The 11837-nt window shown below is 44.7% G+C and overlaps 1 long non-coding RNA gene across 4 annotated transcripts; it reads right to left on the bottom strand.

The window, feature by feature from the left end:
* Positions 1-621: 621 nt before the first annotated feature.
* LOC125513266 lies at positions 622-3425 on the bottom strand. 4 transcript variants are annotated; one of them, XR_007285835.1, is made up of 3 exons: positions 2772-3425; positions 1570-2700; positions 622-1142 (listed from the first exon to the last, which is right to left on the bottom strand). It is a non-coding gene; the product is annotated as an uncharacterized LOC125513266 (long non-coding RNA). The 4 variants fall into 4 exon arrangements; XR_007285834.1 differs by having other exon boundaries at positions 622-1154; positions 2871-3424; XR_007285833.1 differs by having other exon boundaries at positions 622-1145; positions 2871-3424.
* Positions 3426-11837: the final 8412 nt, after the last annotated feature.

Genomic DNA, 11837 nt, shown 5'->3' with positions numbered 1-11837 from the left:
GCCTCTAGCCGGCGCAACAAACACGAGTTTAAATTGCCGTTTAGTGTGCTGTTCTGTGCTTCTGAATCGCCCACCAGCGTGATGAATAGGGGGTGGAGCTGACATCACGACGTGTTTTACAGTGTACTAGATGATTGATGGCGCGCGTTGCTGCGCCCGTCTATTTTGATTCTTAGTTATTATTAGGTTAGGGATGTAATGTGGTTTGTATATATTTGCTTGCATTGTTTTGAAATATTATGATTTCCTATAATTTGTATTTTTCATTATTTAAAAAAGTAATGGTATGTAAGTAAAGAGAGAAATCTAATTGTACCTGTAGCTCGTATGTAGCTCATCTTCACTTGGGGATACATTACAACTTCCATGTGAACATAAGGTTACATATAATTACTAGCAAAAGAGCCCGTGCGTTGCAACGGGAGAAGAAAATATCACACTGCCCTAACCCAATAACCATAACATGGGTTGTATGCGACATTTCCTAAACCTAGACCTATTTCCAAATCATCCCTAACCCTCACTATCTCATATACTTTTTCTTTTTTCCTTTTAAACCCGTGTGTTGCAACGGGAGAAAAAACTATCTCACGATGTTTGATATTGAGCATTTGTTCCTACTGAGACCAAACAGGGAGATATCATTTCTATTGACCAAGAGTATATTTGCAATATTACATAAAATGCAATCATTCTAGCAGAAATAACACCACCATTACAAAAAAAAAAGATTGTAGATTTGTCAATTATTCTAGCATTGGCCCATTATGCTACTATGGATAGACCGGGGCATCATTTGTGATTAATCACTGGGACATTCATTGTGTTTTATAATGCTAATGCAAGTAGAAAATGGACGGAAACCAAATATTAGATTTTCTTTCTGTCCGAAAAATGTCTCCTTGGTAATTCTGTAATTGTGCACACACCCCAAGTTTCATTAGGAGAAAACAGAATGAACCTACAGTACATACACTATCTCCCCAAAATCCATAGGCTCCAGGAGTTATGTATTACATTTATTATACAAAGAAAATGAAAATCCGACAAACCCACTTCTGGAGACCTAGCACCAATGAACATCACCGTCGTATTTTTTTTGTTGGGTAGTGGGGCAGAATTATGATTGAGATGTGATGTACCTGCTAAAGGAACTGGAACCAACTCATCAATCTGCAAACTACCATTTGCCGGAATGCTAGAGAAATGATCTACATTTCAAGATACAATGCAGAAGTGTAGACTGTTAGGACTTCTACAGTTTTTGTTAAAAAAAGTATGTTGGGACATAGCAAGTTGAAATCGTCCGACATATAAACAGTCAGTTAGGATCAACGGCATAATACTTTTTTACGAGGTTCATATAAAAGCAGCTATCTAGAATCCCACTCCAAAAAATTATGTAGAGCCAATGGGGGTCCGAACAAAGAACCTCATATGTGCTAATAAATTTTGACAAACTTATATCCGTACTAATAACCTTTCCAGACAGTACTAAAAAAGAATTAGGAAATTGCCCCCATTGAATGATGAAAAACAAATGGAAGATAATAGGTTGTTCATATGCACCTGACTTTCCACCAAAACCAAACGTCAACCATCCTCGTCAGCTTCAAGTTCTGTTGTAATACCGATTCCTTTGCACCAATAATCTAATCTCTACCACGTAATTGACAGGTTTTATCTCCCTGAAAACATCATTTGAATAAATTGGCTTTAGTTAGTATGTTTATTTTTTCAAAACCAGCAATGAAAAACTTTAATTTTCAGGGGAAGCTTCACTTTCCAAAGAAATTTATCTAGAAATTAATATTTCTCAAGTTCATTCTCTTGTAGAGACAGCTAACAGAAAAAATCCCATCAGAAGTATAATTGAATCTTTATCAATGCAGAAATTGACACCTTCACAAGTAGCTTGGAGGCTGTTTCTCAATTTTAAAATATCGCACCAATGTGTCCATGTACTTTGCACCGACTCCCATCCATTTTTAAGAATCTCAGCAACAGAGAGACCTTTGCTAAAGTAAATGTTGTGCAGCCTAAGGATAAGACGGAGTAAAAGGTTCACAATCCATAAACCTTCCATGTAGATACAACCAATTTACAAGCCCATAAATCAAGTCCTTTTATTTGTTTGCTATAGGTGGAAGAGCCTGGGGTTCTATCAGTGACAAGATGGGGTTTCTGTCAATGACAAGATGAATGGTGGAGATGCCGGCAAGCAACATTGCAGTCAAATAAATGCTTTAAGCAATTACTGTGTCCCAATGCAAACTATGAAAAAATTTAGGGAACACTTGAACGGAAGTACGTATCACCCATCTCTTCTAAAAATTAAATGTTTCACCTATATTTCGTTCATTTGTTCAATCACATGCTATTGGATTCAAGCCACACACGGTAACCATAGTTGGCGACTGGTGCTAAATCATAAAATGAAAAAGATAACACAAGCATAATGATATTCACCTAATTCTGAGATCTCTATGAACATCATTTTGGTTTCTACATAATGTATTGTATATTATATCAGAGATTCAGGAAATAACCATAAATAATAAGCTTTGTAGCAAATTACTCTCCTTCCAACCATCCCGCCAGTACGCTTGCTCCCTTGCAGGCATTGACACAAGCACATGGGGATTGAATCAATCAGGCTAGTCAGTGAACCGGTTCAGCACTTGTCCGTTCAATGTATTTCTGTGTTCAAAATTTAGCATCAGACATAACGGGTATGTGTTGTAGGTACAAATAAAATTCAGAAAGAGTACCGGGCTTTGACTGAGCTGCTGCATGGTGCTTGCCGTCGAGTTGGTGCTTGAGTTTGAGAGTAAGAGGGGAGGGCAGGGAAGAGGCAGGAAAGTACGGACCTGACGGACACATCAAACAGCTTGGCCTCCAGGCAGTCATCGTGCTCCTCAAAGGCAGTGCAGAGGCGTCACACAAGAGTGCCCAGGGACTCCCACATCTTCCCTGCCCTGCCGGCGGCGAGGGGCATCCCGCCCGCAAGCACCATGGTCTTGTCGAACTGGTCCATGGCCGCTGCCCATGGCGTGCAAGCGGTTGACTGCGGGGCTGCAGCAGATGGCGCTGGAGACGTGCAACAACGGTGCTGCACAGGCGAGGTGGGGAGACGCGGGAGGAGGCACAGGGGACGACGGTCGGGAACTGCGCAAGAGGCCGGTCGCGGCGCCGGTCGGACATCGATCACGCGGCTCGACAAAAGGCGGCCATGGCTCCGGAGCACGTGTGCACAGTGTAATCGGGGCGGCGCAGAACGAGGAGATTGAGGAGGAGGCCCGGCGCTCGCGCCACGGACGATCGGTGACGGATCGGATCTGGGTGGAAGGAGAGGCCATGGATCGAGGCCAGCTCGGGAGGTTGCGAATGAACAACAGATGGAGAGAGAAGAAAAGATCGTGCTATTAGTACCACCTTGTTTATATTATGATTTTGTCTATATGAATCGTAAAAACATATTACAACTATGTGAAAGCGTATTATGACGATGAATCCGACAAAATCAATTTATGCTTTATTATTAGAAAAAGATTGGCAGTGCCATAAGCTAATCTATCCATGATAAAAAAATATGACTATGCACAGTTTGGTTAGCATACAAACTTGTTTGCAGTTGCATACGAATATGGAATTAAACACAATATAAAATTGCAATGTATAAATATAGAAGAAAGCGGCATGGCAGTAAATACTTTGAAAATATATTGTATTGCAGCATAGAGCGAACTGGAGAAGATGCAAACCTCAAATAGGAATCAGAAAATATTGCACAGAATATTCTATAATTATGGATATATCTGACAGGACAGAGGACGGGAGAAGTAAAATCATACTATCAAAGAAAATTAAGAATCTTGATTATTACACCAAAAGCAGGGCAGACTACATGATTACTTATCATATTGTTCGTGGTAAGAGCATCTCCAGCCGTGCCCTCAGGAAGGCCCAGTCGTGCCCCCAAGAGACCGATTTTCGCCGACCTGAGCCGAAATCAGCACCGGCGGATCCAGACCGAACTCGGCACGCTGGGGGGCGCCGGGGCGAGCGGTTTTGGCGTGAAAGAGCCGTGGGCCAGCCGTGTCAGTGACACCGCCCTCGTCTTCCCCCAACGCCTCGGTTTCCCGCGGGGAATCAATGGCAAGGCTGCCACCGGTCAACCTTGTCATTGATTCCTCACGGGCGGCGCGTCACGGGGCGGCGCACCGACGCCTCCCCTCCCTCGCACGCGTACACACGGGCGGAGCGCGGCTAAATAAACCGGTGGCCTCCCTCGCCTCTGGCCACACCAGCCCTAGCCGCCGAGCTATACCTCTCCGGTGCGCCGCCGAACCCTCCCTCTTCCTCTCCCGTGCGCCGCCGCCGAGCCCTCCCTCACTCGTGCGCCGCCGCCGCCGAGCCCTCCCTCTCCCTCTCCCGATGGCCGAACGGTTCCCCGGAGACGAGGCGGCGGCCAACGGCTTCGGCTGCCGCTCGCTCCGCGAACAGGAGTCATGGCTCCTGTTCCAGGCCAACATCCCGGCGCCGCCGGACATGCGCGCCGGGCCGACGGGGTGGAGGCTCAGCAACGACAGAGTGCCCATTCCTCCGTTGCCCGACGCCGTGGCGTGCCCCTCCTACTTCGCTGACGAGGTAGAGATCGTGCGCGCCTCCCTCACCGACGACCAGCTCGCCCTCCCCCAGTACGCCGCCGACAACCACGCGGCGTGGGTGGCATACTTCGAGCGCCGTCAGCAGCAGAGGCTGGCGTCCACCAACGGGGCACCGGTGGTGGGCGGCGCGAAGAACAGCGAGGGGCGCCACCTGTGGTGGGGCGTCCCCGGCTGCATGCTCGAGGGCGTGCTGACGCACCTCGAGGGCGGCAACAACCCGCCGTTGGCATACCCCCCGGCGAGGGCGGCCGCCTCGGCACACCGCCGACGCGGCGGGCAATGGATGCCCAGGAGGTTCGGCTCCTCCTCCTCTTCCTCCTCATACTCTTCTTCCCACTCCTCCGGCTCTCCGGCGCTGCTCGGCGTCAAGACCGAGCCGGCGGCGGAGACGCCGCTCGGCCAGCGCACTCGCAGCGCCGGCATCGTCATCAACGAGGGCGGCCGATGCGCCTCCTCGTCGGCTCCTCCGCGCTTCGTCAAGCCAAAGACGAAGCCGGGGCTCGAGCCGGTGAAGACGGAGCCGGGTCTCCCCGCCGTGAAGACGAAGCACGGCGACGTGGAGCACGACGATGACGCGGCTCTGGAATGGGCGCGCAAGGACTCCTTGACATGGCAATATGCTGTGCTAGAGTGACCTATTGCAGTGCTACACGTTGCAGACGGAACATGAAAACATCTGGGAATGTTTTCCCGGCTTTAGGCAGTTTTCGAATAGATGAACCGGAGGGGAAGGTTCTATGTTTGCAGTCTTGAAGGCATGTGACACGTATGTGGATAGCATATTCAGATTCGTCTTATTTTTCCAAGCAATTTTCATATATAAAGTATTTTCATCTGAGTTAAAGATTATTTTATATGATTTTTCAAAGTTTTAAACATTTTCTTTTATTTCTAGAATTATTTTTAATTTCGAAGATAAATAGTAAATAAATATTTACACCCACTGTGAGCTAGCCATAGTGGATGACAGTTGGGGCCGGGTCGAGCTGGCTTAGTAGTCAACTTTGACCACACTGACTGGTCAAAGAGGCCCACTGGGCCCACCTGTGAGTGACTGGACTGGCCCAGTCAGTAGGTTGACCAGGTCAACTGGGCCAACTGGGCCCAAGGGGACCCAACTGTCAGCCTCAGGTTAGTTTACCAATGCTTAGGTTAGTCTAACTAATTTAGTTAGGTTGTGGGTGAAGGAAATATGCCCTAGAGGCAATAATAAAGTTATTATTTATTTCCTTATTTCATGATAAATGTTTATTATTCATGCTAGAATTGTATTAACCGGAAGCATAATACATGTGTGAATACATAGACAAACAAAGTGTCACTAGTATGCCTCTACTTGACTAGCTCGTTAATCGAAGATGGTTATGTTTCCTAACCATAGACATGAGTTGTCATTTGATTAACAGGATCACATCATTAGGAGAATGATGTGATTGACATGGCCCATTCCATTAGCTTAGCACCCGATCGTTTAGTATGTTGCTATTGCTTTCTTCATGACTTATACATGTTCCTATGACTATGAGATTATGCAACTCCCGTTTACCGGAGGAACACTTTGTGTGCTACCAAACGTCACAACGTAAATGGGTGATTATAAAGGTGCTCTACAGGTGTCTCCAAAGGTACATGTTGGGTTGGCGTATTTCCGAGATTAGGATTTGTCACTCCGATTGTCGGAGAGGTATCTCTGGGCCCTCTCGGTAATGCACATCACTTAAGCCTTGCTAGCATTGCAACTAATGAGTTAGTTGCATGATGATGTATTACGGAACGAGTAAAGAGACTTGCCGGTAACGAGATTGAACTAGGTATTGAGATACCGACGATCGAATCTCAGGAAAGTAACATACCGATGACAAAGGGAACAACGTATGTTGTTATGCGGTCTGACCGATAAAGATCTTCGTAGAATATGTGGGAGCCAATATGAGCATCCAGGTTCCGCTATTGGTTATTGACCGGAGACGTGTCTCGGTCATGTCTACATTGTTCTCGAACCCGTAGGGTCCGCACGCTTAACGTTACGATGACAGTTTCATTATGAGTTTATATATTTTGATGTACCGAAGGTTGTTCGGAGTCCCGGATGAGATCGGGGACATGACGAGGAGTCTCGAAATGGTCGAGACGTAAAGATCGATATATTGGACGACTATATTCGGACATCGGAAAGGTTCCGAGTGATTCGGGTATTTTTCGGAGTACCGGAGAGTTACGGGAATTCGCCGGGGAGTATATGGTCCTTATTGGGCCATACGGGAATAGAGGAGAGAGGCCAAAAGGAAGAAGGCGCGTGCCCCCTCTGGTCCGAATTGGACAAGGGGTGGCCGCCCCCCTTTCCTTCCTCCCTCCTTCCTCTTCCTTCCCTCTCCTACTCCTAATAGGAAAAAGGGGAGTCCTACTCCCGGTGGGAGTTGGACTCCCCCCCTTGGGCGCGCCACCCTCCTTGGCCGGCACCTCCTCCACTCCTTTATATACGGGGGCAGGGGGGCACCCCAGAGACACAACAATTGATCATTGATCTCTTAGCCGTGTGCGGTGCCCCCCTCCACCATAATCCTCGATAATATTGTAGCGGTGCTTATGCGAAGCACTGTGACGATAGAACATCAAGATCGTCACCACGCCGTCATGCTGACGGAACTCATCCCCGACACTTTGCTGGATCGGAGTCCGGGGATCGTCATCGAGCTGAACGTGTGCAAAAACTCGGAGGTGCCGTAGTTTCGGTGCTTGATCGGTCGGGCCGTGAAGACGTACGACTACATCAACCGCGTTGTTATAACGCTTCCGCTTCCGGTCTACGAGGGTACGTAGACAACACTCTCCCCTCTCTCGTTGCTGTGCATCACCATGATCTTGCGTGTGCATAGGAATTTTTTTGAAATTACTACGTTCCCCAACAGTGGCATCCGAGCCTAGGTTTTATGCGTTGATGTTATATGCACGAGTAGAACACAAGTGAGTTGTGGGCGATATAAGTCATACTGCTTACCAGCATGTCATACTTTGGTTTGGCGGTATTGTTGGATGAAGCGGCCCGGACCGACATTACGCGTACGCTTACGCGAGACTGGTTCTACCGACGGGTGTCAGTTTCTCCAACTTTAGTTGAACCGAGTGTGGCTACGCCCGGTCCTTGCGAAGGTTAAAACAGCACCAACTTGACAAACTATCGTTGTGGTTTTTGATGCGTAGGTAAGATTGGTTCTTGCTAAGCCCGTAGCAGCCACGTAAAACTTGCAACAAACAAAGTAGAGGACATCTAACTTGTTTTTGCAGGGCATGTTTTGATGTGATATGGTCAAGGCATGATGCTAAATTTTATTGTATGAGATGATCATGTTTTGTAACCAAGTTATTGGCAACTGGCAGGAGCCATATGGTTGTCGCTTTATTGTATGCAATGCAATCGCCCTGTAATGCTTTACTTTATCACTAAGCGGTAGCGATAGTCGTAGAAGCATAAGATTGGCGAGACGACAACGATGCTACGATGGAGATCAAGGTGTCGCGCCGGTGACGATGGTGATCATGACGATGCTTCGGAGATGGAGATCACAAGCACAAGATGATGATGGCCATATCATATCACTTATATTGATTGCATGTGATGTTTATCTTTTATGCATCTTATCTTGCTTTGATTGATGGTAGCATTATAAGATGATCTCTCACTAAATTTCAAGATAAAAGTGTTCTCCCTGAGTATGCACCGTTGCCAAAGTTCGTCATGCCCACACACCACGTGATGATCGGGTGTGATAAGCTCTACGTCCATCTACAATGGGTGCAAGCCAGTTTTGCACACGCAGAATACTTAGGTTAAACTTGACGAGCCTAGCATATGCAGATATGGCCTCGGAACACTGAGACCGAAAGGTCAAGCGTGAATCATATAGTAGATATGATCAACATAGTGATGTTCACCATTGAAAACTACTCCATTTCACATGATGATCGGTTATGGTTTAGTTGATTTGGATCACGTGATCACTTAGAAGATTAGAGGGATGTCTTTCTAAGTGGGAGTTCTTAAGTAATATGATTAATTGAACTTAAATTTATCATGAACTTAGTCCTGGTAGTATTAGCATATCTATGTTATAGATCAATAGCTCGCGTTTAGCTCCCCTGTTTTATTTTTGATATGTTCCTAGAGAAAACTAAGTTGAAAGATGTTAGTAGCAATGATGCGGATTGGATCCGTGATCTGAGGTTTATCCTCATTGCTGCACAGAAGAATTATGTCCTTAATGCACCGCTAGGTGACTGACCTATTGCAGGAGTAGATGCAGACATTATGAACGTTTGGCTAGCTCAATATGATGACTACTTGATAGTTTAGTGCACCATGCTTAACAGCTTAGAATCGGGATTTCAAAGACGTTTTGAACGTCATGGACCATATGAGATGTTCCAGGAGTTGAAGTTAATAAGTAAATACCCGAGTTGAGAGATATGAAGTCTCCAACAAGTTCTATAGCTAAAAGATGGAGGAGAATAGCTCAAGCAGTGAGCATGTGCTCAGATTGTCTGGGTACTACAATCGCTTGAATCAAATGGGAGTTAATCTTCCAGATAAGATAGTGATTGACAAAATTCTCTAGTCACCATCACCAAGTTAGTAGAACTTCGTGATGAACTATAATATGCAAGGGATAACGGAAACGATTCCCAAGCTCTTCGCGATGCTAAAATCGACGAAGGTAGAAATCAAAGAAAAACATCAAGTGTTGATGGTTGACAAGATCACTAGTTTCAAGAAAAGGGCAAAGGGAAGAAGGGGAACTTTAAGAAGAATGGCAAGCAAGTTGCTGCTCAAGTGAAGGAGCCCAAGTCTAGACCTAAGCCTGAGACTAAGTGCTTCTACTGCAAAGGGACTGGTCACCGGAAGCGGAACTACCCCAAGTATTTGGCGGATAAGAAGGATGGCAAAGTGAACAAAGGTATATTTTGATATACATGTTATTGATGTGTACTTTACTAGTGTTTATAGCAACCCCTCAGTATTTGATACTGGTTCAGTTGCTAAGAGTAGTAACTCGAAATGGGAGTTGCAAAATAAACAGAGACTAGTTAAGGGTGAAGTGATGATGTGTGTTGGAAGTGGTTCCAAGATTGATATGATCATCATCGCACACTCCCTATACTTTCGGGATTAGTGTTGAACCTAAATAAATATTATTTGGTGTTTGTGTTGAGCATAAATATGATTGGATCATGTCTATTGCAATATGGTTATTCATGTAAGTTAGAGAATAATTGTTGTTCTGTTTACATGAATAAAACCTTCTATGGTCATACACCCAATGAAAATGGTTTGTTGGATCTCGATCGTGGTGATACACATTTTCATAATATTGAAGCCAAAAGATGCAAAGTTAATAATGATAGTGCAACTTATTTGTGGCACTGCCGTTTAGGTCATATTGGTGTAAAGCGCATGAAGAAAATCCATGCTGATGGGCTTTTGGAATCACTTGATTATGAATCAGTTGAAGCTTGCGAACCATGCCTCATGGGCAAGATGACTAAGACTCCGTTCTCCGGAACAATGGAGCGAGCAATAGATTTGTTGGAAATCATACATACTGATGTATGTGGTCCGATGAATATTGAGGCTCTCGGCAGGTATCATTATTTTCTGATCTTCACAGATGATTTGAGCAGATATGAGTATATCTACTTGATGAAACACAAGTCTGAAATATTTGAAAAGTTCAAAGAATTTCAGAGTGAAGTGGAGAATCATCGTAACAAAAATAAAGTTTCTACGATATGATCGCAGAAGTAAAATATTTGAGTTACGAGTTTGGCCTTTAGTTAAAACAATGTGAAATAGTTTCACTACTCACGCCACCTGGAACACCATAGTGTAATGGTGTGTCCGAACGTTGTAACCGTGCTTTATTAGATATTGTGCGATCTATGACGTCTCTTACTGATTTACCGCTATTGTTTTGGGGTTATGCATTAGAGACAGCTACATTCACATTAAATAGGGCACCATCTAAATCCGTTGAGATGACACCGTATGAACTATGGTTTGGCAAGAAACCTAAGCTGTCGTTTCTTAAAGTTTGGGACTGCGATGCTTATGTGAAAAAGTTTCAACATGATAAGCTCGAACCCAAATCGGAGAAGTAAATCTTCATAGGATACCCAAAAGAAAATGTTGGGTACACCTTCTATCACAGATCTGAAGGCAAGATATTCATTGCTGAGAATGGATCCTTTCTAGAGAAGGAGTTTCTCTCGAAAGAAGTGAGTGGGAGGAAAGTAGAACTTGATGAGGTAACTATACCTGCTCCCTTATTGGAAAGTAGTTCATCACAGAAATCTGTTCCTGTGACTACTACACCAATTAGTGAGGAAGCTAATGATGATGATCATGTAACTTCAAATCAAGTTACTACCGAACCTCGTAGGTAAACCAGAGTGAGATCCGCACCAAAGTGGTACGGTAATCCTGTTCTAGAGGTCATGTTACTTGACCATGATGAACCTACGAACTATGAGGAAGCGATGATGAGCCCAGATTCCACGAAATGGCTTGAGGCCATGAAATCTGAGATGAGATCCATGTATGAGAGCAAAGTATGGACTTTGATTGACTTGCCCAATGATCGGCGAGCCATTGAGATTAAATGGATCTTCAAGAGGAAGACGGACGCTGATAGTAGTGTTACCATCTACAAAGCTAGAATCGTCGCAAAAAGGTTTTCAACAAGTTCAAAGTGTTGACTACGATGAGAGTTTCTTACTCGTATCTATGCTTAAGTCTGTCCGAATCATGTTAGCAATTGCTGCTTTTTATGATTATGAAATTTGGCAGATGGATGTCAAAACTGCATTCCTGAATGGATTTCTGGAAGAAGAGTTGTATATGATGCAACAGGAAGGTTTTGTCGATCCAAAGGGAGCTAACAAAATATGCAAGCTCTAGCGATCCATCTATGGACTGGTGCAAGCATCTCGGAGTTGGAATATACGCTTTGATAAGTTGATCAAAGCATATAGTTTTATACAGACTTGCGGTGAAGCCTGTATTTACAAGAAAGTGAGTGGGAGCACTACAACATTTCTGATAAGTATATGTGAATGACATATTGTTGATCGGAGATAATGTAGAATTATTCTGCAAAGCATAAAGGAATGTTT

The sequence above is a fragment of the Triticum urartu genome, chromosome 6 (genome assembly GCF_003073215.2).
Source record: "Triticum urartu cultivar G1812 chromosome 6, Tu2.1, whole genome shotgun sequence".
Lineage (NCBI taxonomy): Eukaryota > Viridiplantae > Streptophyta > Magnoliopsida > Poales > Poaceae > Triticum > Triticum urartu.
This window is presented reverse-complemented; position numbering and strand designations above follow the sequence as displayed.